The sequence below is a fragment of the Salmo trutta genome, chromosome 32 (genome assembly GCF_901001165.1).
Source record: "Salmo trutta chromosome 32, fSalTru1.1, whole genome shotgun sequence".
Lineage (NCBI taxonomy): Eukaryota > Metazoa > Chordata > Actinopteri > Salmoniformes > Salmonidae > Salmo > Salmo trutta.
In genome coordinates, this window is record NC_042988.1 from 736532 (window position 1) to 747206 (window position 10675).

A 10675-nucleotide genomic window follows, 5' to 3' on the forward strand; every position below is an offset into this window, starting at 1 on the left:
GTCCCAGGCTCCTAAGCTTAGTGATGAACTTGGAGGGCACTATGGTGTTGAATGTTGAGCTGTAGTCAATGAACAGCATTCTCACATAGGTGTTCCTCTTGTCCAGGTGGGAGAGGGCAATGGGGAGTGCAATAGAGATTGTGTCATCTGTGGATCTGTTGGTGCGGTATGCGTATTGGACTGGATCCAGGGCGTCTGGGATGATGGTGTTGATTTGAGCCATGATCAGCCATTTAAAGCATTTCATGGCTACAGATGTGAGTGCTGCGGGGCGATAGTCATTTAGACAGGTTATCTTATTGTTCTTGGGCACAGGGACTATGGTGGTCTGCTTGTGTCAGTGAAGGCACTTGCCAGCTGGTCAGCGTATGCTCTGAGTACGCATCCTGGTAATCCATCTGGCCCTGCTGCCTTGTGAATGTTAACCTGTTGAAAGTAGCGATTAACACTGGTAACCGGGATCCTGTGACTTTCCCGTGACCTTCCCGAAAAATGTAAGTCTGGGAAAATTACAAAATGTACCCCCTATGTCGCACTAATGCAATTCCACAAAATACACAACATGCCAGCAGCAGATTGGATAATGTGCTATTACATTTTTTGCCAAACAGGTTGTCGCATGGAAGCCTTTAGTCTAGATTATTCACTTTACACAAGTCGCCATAAATTCAAAGCACATGCATAATTGACACTGCCAGACTGCACACCCGAATGCAATTCAGAGATCTCATCAGAACCCAAGTTCAAAGTAAATGGCACAGATCCATATATGGCAATGGTCTATTTGCATATAGGACTACTGCAGCTTTGATTGGTTATGCCGCACGGTCTGTGTAGAGTACAGCTTGAGTCATGTGCAATAGAATTCTACTCTGATGCATTCTGCCTACAACAACATCTCTTGCATAGTTTGTTTTGTTTCGGTATGTTGCATTGTAAGTGGCTAATATTGCATTGAATCGATCACAGTTGCCACATTAAAGAGAAACGTTGATAGTGTTAACAGGGAAAACTCTAGAAAGTTGAGTGAAGTTCAATCTCGTGCTTCTCTCTGTGGGCTGATATTTCTTCTGCTGTGGCAGTCCTGGGGGAGCTACGGGGCGCATGCGTGCTGTTTACATTTACATTTACATTTTAGTCATTTAGCAGACGCTCTTATCCATTGCGACTTACAGTAGTGAATGCATACATTTCATACATTTCATTTCATTTCATGCATTTTTAGGGAACATTGATCATGAGGTATTCAAACTCAGGCGAGCAAAACTTGAGACTTCCTTATCAGTAGAGATCGCGCAGTAGCTGTTGTTTATTTATTTATCTGTTATTTTATTGAACCTTTACTGAACTTGGCAAGTCCGTTAACAACAAATTCTTATTTACAATGACGGCCTAACAAAAGGCAAAAGGCCTCCTGCGGGGACGGGCACTGGGATTAAACATTTTTATAAGTAAAATAAAAATATAGGACAAAACACCCATCACGACAAGAGAGACAACACTACATAAAGAGACACCTAAGACAACAACATAGCATGGCAGCAACACATGAAAACACAGCATGGTAACAACACAACCTGACAACAACATGGTTGCAACACAACATGGCAGCAGCACAACATGGTAGCAGCACAAAACACAGTACAAACAGTATTGGGCACAGACAACAGCACAAAGGGCAAGAAGGTAGAAACAAGAATACATCACGCAAAGCAGCCACAACTGTCAGTAAGAGTGTCCATGATTGAGTCTTTCAATGAAGAGATTGAGATAAAACTGTCCAGTTTGAGTGTTTGTTGCAGCTCGTACCAGTCGCTAGCTGCAGCGAACTGAAAAGACGAGCAACCCAAGGATGTGTGTGCTTTAGGGACCTTTAACAGAATGTGACTGGCAGAACGGGTGTTGTATGTGGATGGGGGCTGCAGTAGATATCTCAGATAGGGGGAGTGAGGCCTAAGAGGGTTTTATAAATAAGCATCAACCAGTGGGTCTTGCCATGTGTAAACAGAGATGACCAGTTTACAGAGGAGTATAGAGTGCAGTGATGTGTCCTATAAGGAGCATTGGTGTGGCAAATCTGATGGCCGAATGGTAAAGAACATCTAGCCGGTCGAGAGCACCCTTAACTGCTGATCTATAAATTACATGTCTGTAATATAGCATGTGTAGGATGGTCATCTGAATCACGGTTAGTTTTGCAGCTGGGGTAAAAGAGGAGCGATTACGATAGAGGAAACCAAGTTTTAACTTTAGCCTGCAGCTTTGATGTGTTGAGAGAAGGACAGTGTAACGTCTAGCCATACTCCCAAGTACTTGTATGAGGTGGTAATCACATCTGTGGAGAGAGGGGCATTCTTCTCACCAAACCACATGACCTTTGTTTTGGAGGTGTTCATTACAAGGTTAAGGGCAGAGAAAGCTTGTTGGACAGCAAGAAAGCTTTTGTTGTAGAGCGTTTAAGACAAAATCCATGGAGGGGCCAGCTGAGTATAAGACTGTATCATCTGCATATAAATGGATGAGAGAGCTTCCTACTGCCTGAGCTATGTTGTTGTAAATTGATGTAAATGTAAATTGAGAAGAGGGTGCGGCCTAGGATCGAGCCTTGGGGTACACCCTTGGTGACAAGCAGTGGCTGACACTGTATTCTTTGAGAGAGGTAGTTAGCAAACCAGGCCAAAGACCTCTCAGAGACATTTATACTCCTTAGCAGGCCCACAAGAATGGAATGTTCTACCGTATCAAAAGCTTTGACCAAGTCAATAAAATTATCAGCACAACATTGCTTAGAATCAAGAGCAATGGTGACATCATTGGGGACCTTTAAGGTTTCAGTGACACATCCATAACCATATTGCATACCAGAGAGAATACTATAGACATCAAGAATATAGTTTTTCCCAACACTTTTGATAAACAGGGCAAAATAGAAATAAGCCTGTAACTGTTAGGATCAGCTTGATCTCCCCCTTTAAATAAAGGACGAACCGTGGCTGCCTTCCAAGCAATGGGAACCTCCCCAGAGAAGAGTGACAGGTTAAAAAGGTCAGATATAGGCTTGGCGATGATAGGGGCAGCAATCTTATAGAAGAAAGTGTCTAAACCATCTGACCCAGAGTTTTTTGGGGGGTCAAGTTTAAGGAGCTCCTTTAGCACCTCAGACTCAGTGACCATCTGCAGGGAGAAACTTTGTAGCGGGGCAGGGGAAAAAGAGGAAGGAGCATTGGGGCTATTCGCATTAGAAGGGTTTTTTACCAACCGTTTATGACAAATCAGGACAGGTCGTTTCACTGAGCAGCCATGACGAACACAGGCTGTAAAACAGTGATCACTAAGGTCATTACAGAAAACACCAGACTGATACATATCAGGATTATTTGTGAGGATAACATTGAGGAGAGTAGCCTTTTCTGGATGTTTGGAGTCATACCTTGTGGGATTGGTAATAATCTGAGAAAGATTTAGGGAGTCCCATTGCTTTAGGGCTCGGTCAGGTGGTTTAAGTATGTCCCAGTTTAGGTCACCTAGCAGGACAAATTCAGATTTAGTGTAAGGGGCCATTAGAGAGCTTAGGGCAGGTAGGGTACAGGCCTGTGCTGATGGAGGACAATAACACCCAGCAACAGTCAACAAAGAGCTATTTGAAAGTTTAATGCTTAAAACCAGCAAATCAAATTGTTTGGGGGACAGACTTGGTGGAGACAACCGAGCACTGAAGGTGATCCTTGGTAAAGATTGCCACTCCCCCACCTTTGGAAGATCTGTCTTGCCGAAAAAGGTTATAACCAGAAAGGTTAACATCAGTATTCAAAACACTCCTCCTCAAACACGTCTTAGTAATGACCAACACATCTGGATTGGATTTGTTGTTAACAAAGAGACACCTCCCCCCTTAAGCTCACCCTAATCTGCTGTCCTGTCTTGCCGACGCATTAAAAAACAGCTAGATGTACAGTAGATTCTTCCTTTAAAAGTTACGAGCTTATGCCGTGACCGTTAGTGGTAGATGGTGGCATTCTGTCATTGCACCACACTATCACAAGGGGGAGTTAGAATGCTGATCTATCGGTAGTCTAAACTGTGGCACAAATTGCCAATCTTTTTGTAAATTAATGGAGGTGTTTTCAGTCAGAGAGTCTCTCTTCTCTGGCACTAGAGTCCTGCATCAGGCAATAACAACAAAAAACTGTCGTTTGTCCTGGAGTTAAGAGAGAACTTGGGTAAATACAATGGGGGAATTACACTTGACATGTGGACTGACGATTTTTGAAAAATAGGCATAGTGGGCTTTTGGTTTCTCTCCCTCTTAAAACAAGAATAAATCATTCTAAATAACAAACTGGCTTTACTTACAAATGAGTAAGAATGTCTCACCCCATGTTCAAGAATGGCATTTATTCAGATTATAACCGCTCACTTTCGGTTATTTGAAAACTTTGAAATTATTTTTTTAAACAAGCCATAGAAAGTTGTTTGCAATTTCAGTTTAATCCACCAGAAAATACAGAACAAATAATACAACAAATATTGTTGTTAAACTCAAATATACTAATTGATTAAAAAAAACTTTTGCAATTGGAACCTTTATCAAGTGTAAGGGGGAAAAAGTAAGGAACTTGTCTGTCGGCCCTGCATTAAAGACCAAAATTGGTTAAAGAAAATGTAATAAATTAAAATATATACCAGTTTCATTTAAGAACCAAAAAATTGACAGCTGTGCCATATAGATTGCAAAATAGATAGGAAGTGATTTTCGATGTAACGATTCCATGGCACATGGTTTATGAATTGACACGCAAATTTCAGTTTATTATAACCTACTGCAGGCCTAAAACCTATGGGTTTAACCTTCTGAGTTGATGATTATATTGAAGATAGAAGCCGCCTCTTGAGTTCTGATAGCCGATCTGTTATCCAACGATTGTTATTATTATTATTATTATTAACCATGCATTGTAATTATATAAAAGCCCCTTAGATATTCTGTGTTTTAATTTACAGTAGTGATGGACAGCTGGAGGCATTTTGTTTTTCACATGCATAGCACCTGTGAATTCTGCAAACAACGTTTCCAGGATGGGCTATTAGCAGGAAAATAGACTCTACAACCTTTACAAAAAGATAGTCTAATAGCTCGGCTACAGTAGGTGTACAAAAAAATCCCCCCAACTTGCAATGTATTACATTTTACATTTCTAACTCCAAACCTCATGCAACCGCAAAATGTCAGATCAAGCAAATACTGTACAGTATTTATGCCTTTGTTAATAAAATAATGATAAAAATACTCTTTCAAAATGCAGATGTTTATTTCAACTATCAGCAGGACAATAGGGAATACATATCACCGAATGACAGAGCATGGGGATTGATCTTGATAAATCAAAGAGTTTTATTTGGAAATGTTAGGATTATTTTGCTCTTCACTTGCAGTCACTTAGTAGCTTAGGCCTACTCCCGACCAGTCCTGTTGTACAGTGTCATATTTTCCTAACTGAAACCCTTAATTAAATCGCTTTAGCCGTGATTCTAAAATGAATCACCTGATGCATTGGTCCAGAGCCAGGTGGTATTGGCGGAAAGTCACGCGTCGTTGGCGGTGAGTCAGGCGGAGAATGGCGCGTTGAAGAGGGCGCGGAACGAGATGGAGTCACAATCCATGCTAGACACACCTGTGAGCTCTGGAACTCCACCTCCTGTTTGTGGACTCGGCAAACAACGTGTCCTTGATGGGCTAGAAGCCATCCACCCTTTATGGGCTATCAGCAGGACAATAGACTCTTGCCGAGTTTAGGGACTTTAAATGTACATTATTAATGTCACTTCTCCCATATCTTTTGCATAGCCCACCAAATGCACTGTTTTCTAACCACATCTGGATGGATCCATAACGAATTACTAAGGGAATAAATATCACTGAATGACAGAGCATTGAGCCTGGTCTTTATAAATCAATCAGATTTTTATGTGGAAATGTAAGGATTATTTTGCTCTTCACTCGCAGTCACTTAGTAGCCTAGGCCTACTGCCGACTGGTCACGTTGTACAGCAACATATTGTCTGAACTGAAACCCTTAATTAAATCACTTTAGTAGTGATTGTAAAATTAATCAAGGCTCCCTTTGTTATTTAGTTTTATAATTAAAATGCTTGACTGTATTTAAAGACATGGATGACATGCACAAATTAATGAGTGATTGATTGTACCGTATATTTAAGTAGGTCTTTATGCCAAAAAGTAAGTTACGCTAAAACAGCTACAGTAACAAATGCCTTTTAGTTTTCTTGGAATAGAAACACGTTGTACAGTGTCATATTTTCCTAACAGAAAACCTTAGGCCTACAGTACATTGGCTACAGTAAGAAATGCATGTTCTTTTTTGGGGGAATTGAAAAATAAATAATATTCATCAAATTAATTAAGCTACATTTCTAAAAATCTATCCCATATAGTCTGTTCTATTCAAGGCTCCCTCTCTTAGGCTTACAGCTCCATGTCATTTCAATGACTTAGCTTCTCAAAGATGCCCTCTGGAGGGCAAACTAGCACTTACTACCATTAATGGCAACGATGGCTGACACTTAAATAATGTGCCATAGAATTTTGCAGCAGCCCACAAGCTGGGCTGCAGTACGACACAAATTTTAAAGGAAGAACCACTGTATATTATCCATGTCCTTGTTCAGCCAGGACTCCGAGGAACTTGGAATATTACAGTTCTTCAGGTCCCGTTGATAGGATAGTTTCGAACCGAGCTCGTCCAGTTTGTTCTCCGGTGATTGTAGGTTCATCAATAGAATGGATGGTAGAGGCAGTTTATTTACTCTCCGACGTAGTTTCGTCAGGGTGCCCGCACGTCGGCCTCTCTTGTGCCGTCTCTTTCTCTTCCGAGTCTCGGGGATTAGGGGCTGGTTCGAGGTGAGCAGTATTTCCTGCGCTGTCGACTCATTGTAGTAGAAATCTTTATCCAAATCGAGGTTAGTGATCGCTGTTTTGACGTCCAAAATCTCTTTTCGGTTATAGGATTTGATGGCAGAAACATTAATGTACAAAAAAAGTTAAGATTAGCTCAAAAAAACACACACTAAATAGCCTGTAAAACGGCAGCTATCCATTCCAGCACCACTGAGGGATTTCCACTAGATGGGCCAGCTGCAAAGTCAAAATTGGCTAGATTGTAAAAATTCATGAAAACAAAAATGTGCTTTTGGTCTTCATTTAAGGTTAGGGTTAGGCATTATGGTTAGCAGTGTGGTTAATGTTAGGTTTAAAATCTAATTTTATGACTTTGTGGCTGTGCCAGCTACTGACTACTCTGCAGAGTTGGCCTCAAGAACATGAGTCATGACAATAAATGTTCCATTGGAATAAAACAATGGTGATCTGAGTGAAGATTAAGACCGAACCAGATGAAACCAGATTCTACCTTATTCGCCTGACCTCAATTAAAGCTGATTGTCATCAAGCCTCATAACTGAAGAGTATCGCAATTAATTGTCTCTCTCTTTTTTACCTCAAACACGCATTATGCCTGCTGCCGGTTCCATAGCCTGCGGGTGTCACAAGTGTAGAGAGGAGTAGGCAGGAGGCAGTCGCAGGTTTAGAACTACTGAGTTTATTAAAGCACCATATATATACAAGCGGGACAAAACCCAAAGTGCAAATTAATAAGGTATTCAGGAAACAGTAGGAGAGATTCCTCTCAGGAAAACAAGCAACATTTACAATGACCAACAAAGACAAATGACAAAGGGAGTAAATATACAATGATAGAGTGAGGATGGAAACCAGGTTTGTGTAATGATGACGAGACAAGTCTGGGGTTGATGAGTGAAGGGCGTTTGCCAGCAGCAGGTTCGGCAGCAGCTAGAAGGTCGGGGACGCCGAACGCCTGAGATGGACAGGAGGCGGAGCCAAAGCGAAGCCTGGTGTGAAAGCAGGCACTTTACCCAGCATGCTCGGCAGCAAGGGGACCACATAGAGCTGTAGCGCCGCCGTAGTTAAGAGTCTCATCAGCAAAGGTGCTCATTATTCACACTGATCGAATAGTTAACATCTGGCTCCTCCCTCCCACTGCGATGGCTCTGGAGTGACAGCCACAACTGGTGGTTCTGTCTGCTACATCACCGACTGAGCGCACTAGGTTACCTCTCCATCAGCATTGATATTGGAGAACTCAGGATTGAGCTTTTTCCTCCAAGTAATTTATTCAGTATCACTCTATTTGTGCAGTCTACAAGACTTTGTGGAACCCATAATAAGACATTTTTCTTAGTGTGTTTCTGTGTGTCTGTCTTTGTGTGTCACAACCTGTGAGATAAAGATCATGTTTCTTCTTGGATGTGATTAGAAAAGTGTTACTTGCTCTGCACTGTGCATGAGATCCCATTGATGTCTGAAGTGAATAGTTATTAGGCTACTCCTAATGGATTGATTAATGATATAGACTAAGATAACTTGTGGCATATTTTTGAGGAAACATATCGGTCTCATTATAAATGTGGTTGTTAATTGCCCCCCTTTTACTTTATGTTGATATGTGCAAATGCTCTATTGATGATTCAGGGAAAGTGTGAATGTCACATTCCGAAACCCTTCATCTTGGCAGTCCAAACAACTGGTGCTCTGGACACCATGTGACCCTCTGCTATGTGCTGGTGGGCATTAATTACTTTCAAAGGGAGAAATCCGGTGAGTCACGCTCTCACTCTCACCAAGCGTAGGACGATATTCTAATAAGTTAATTGCGACCATTACAAACCAATAGACTATGCTGTTATAATGTCACCGTTACATTCTTGAGATAAAGCGCCATTGTGGCGTGACATTGAGACTCGACAAGCCATCACACACATCATTAGAATTGGTCACCACTTGATACCATCAAAATCTCCAAGGCAGAGTCTGAAGAAAATATGCTCTATTTTGCATACATAAATTAATGCTTCCACGATTACACATTTTCATTAACGACTAGTTGTGTCTCCTCCTCGTGAAATGTCAGCAGCTGTTTATTCCTTTAAAGGGAGTTGCAATGTGAAGGGCTTCCAGGTGGAAATTATTGTTGTTCTAGATGTGATTGGAATACGTTTCTTTCAACAAATCAACATGGCATGAATGAATAACTAATCAAGGACCATGCCCTAAGATAGCATGCTAGCTTCACACAATAATCCATCCTCAAATATCTCCTAAGAAACACCCTCCGCTTTATAATTATTTGACATTTATTTCATGTTTTCTTTTCTTCCATTTTGTCCCTCAAATAATATGTATCTTACTGAACTGTTTCATGCATCTTCCTTTGTTCTCCACAGGACACTGTTCTGTCTCTGTAGATAGCGTTAGCATTGATAATTCAGATGCCTCCTTTGCATTGACGGCATCTGCCAGGCCACGTACTGCCCTTTTGTACCATTCTCTAGTGCAGTACATAAACCATCGAGCAATTGTGATCTCCTGCATTGTCCTTTCATCGCTTTACGTGTGCCTTTAGATGGGGGAGATAAATGATTGCTGTCACAGTCCAACCACCAACCTATTATCCTTAGCAAATTGGCTGTGGATGAAGATTCGTGTCACCCTTTGAGGTGGCAAATTGTCTGTCACTAATTGTATATACAGGGTCCAGAGTGCCTATTCTGTGGAGACCGGCGTCTTCCTTACAGTTCAATAAAATCAAACATGCCATGGGTTTCGAGAGTTATTAGCCTATTGCCTCAGAACAAAGGTTTGTTGTTGTCCTTATGTATGTTGTCCTGTGCTGTGTGTTTGACTCTGTTTGGCAATGAGCAAAGTGCACCCTGACTGCTAGCAGCATGCAACCATGCGGTGATATATAAGCCCCTGGCAGTTTGGAAAACACCTGAAGGGGAACCGGGGGTTAAGGCTTGGGCACACAGGCTGTTACATGTGTGCACACATGGCAGACTCCACAAACACTCCAACAAGCCTTGCATGCAGCCAGCTACATGGCTACAGTGTCAATCATTCAAAATCTAGCCTTTGGATCAAGCTGATATGGATGCTCGTTTGAAGCACCGAGTTCAGGCTGAATAATAACTGATAGAGGGTGTCTCTTGATATAATCTTTTGTTTATTTTCGCTTACAATGATTTCAAAGAAGCAGCTGCATTACACTGCAATTTATAGGCATTTGTAAATGTGCACTGGGGCTTGGAATTTGGAATATGTTGAAACTTATCAGGGAAGCAGTGCCATGTAGGAAATCAACAGGAAGATTGCGAGGCACAGATGTTTTCTCATATTCCCAGAGGAGCCTAGTCTGTGTATTTATTGAGTCCCTGTAATGGGAGTTTGAGATTATGGCAACGTTATGCTCCTGCCTCCAGTGACGGGCCATGATTAATAACTAGGACCATGTTTGTCAATGCCAGAAAGCCGTGGGGAAAATGCATAGTGTACGAGCATGCGTAGACTACACAATTAAGGAGTGGAAAGGGGGCAGGAGTGTGGATCATTCACTGCTACTTGGTTTATGACCAAATAATTACATGTACTGTATTGTGCACTTACAATATTGTTTATTATGGATGGATTTGAATACCCCATGGTAATGTTGCACAGCACACTCATGCCCAGAGTGGAGATACGAAAGCAGTGTGTGTTTGTTTCAGTTCGGCTTCCCATGGACAAAACCCTCACCTTTCAAAT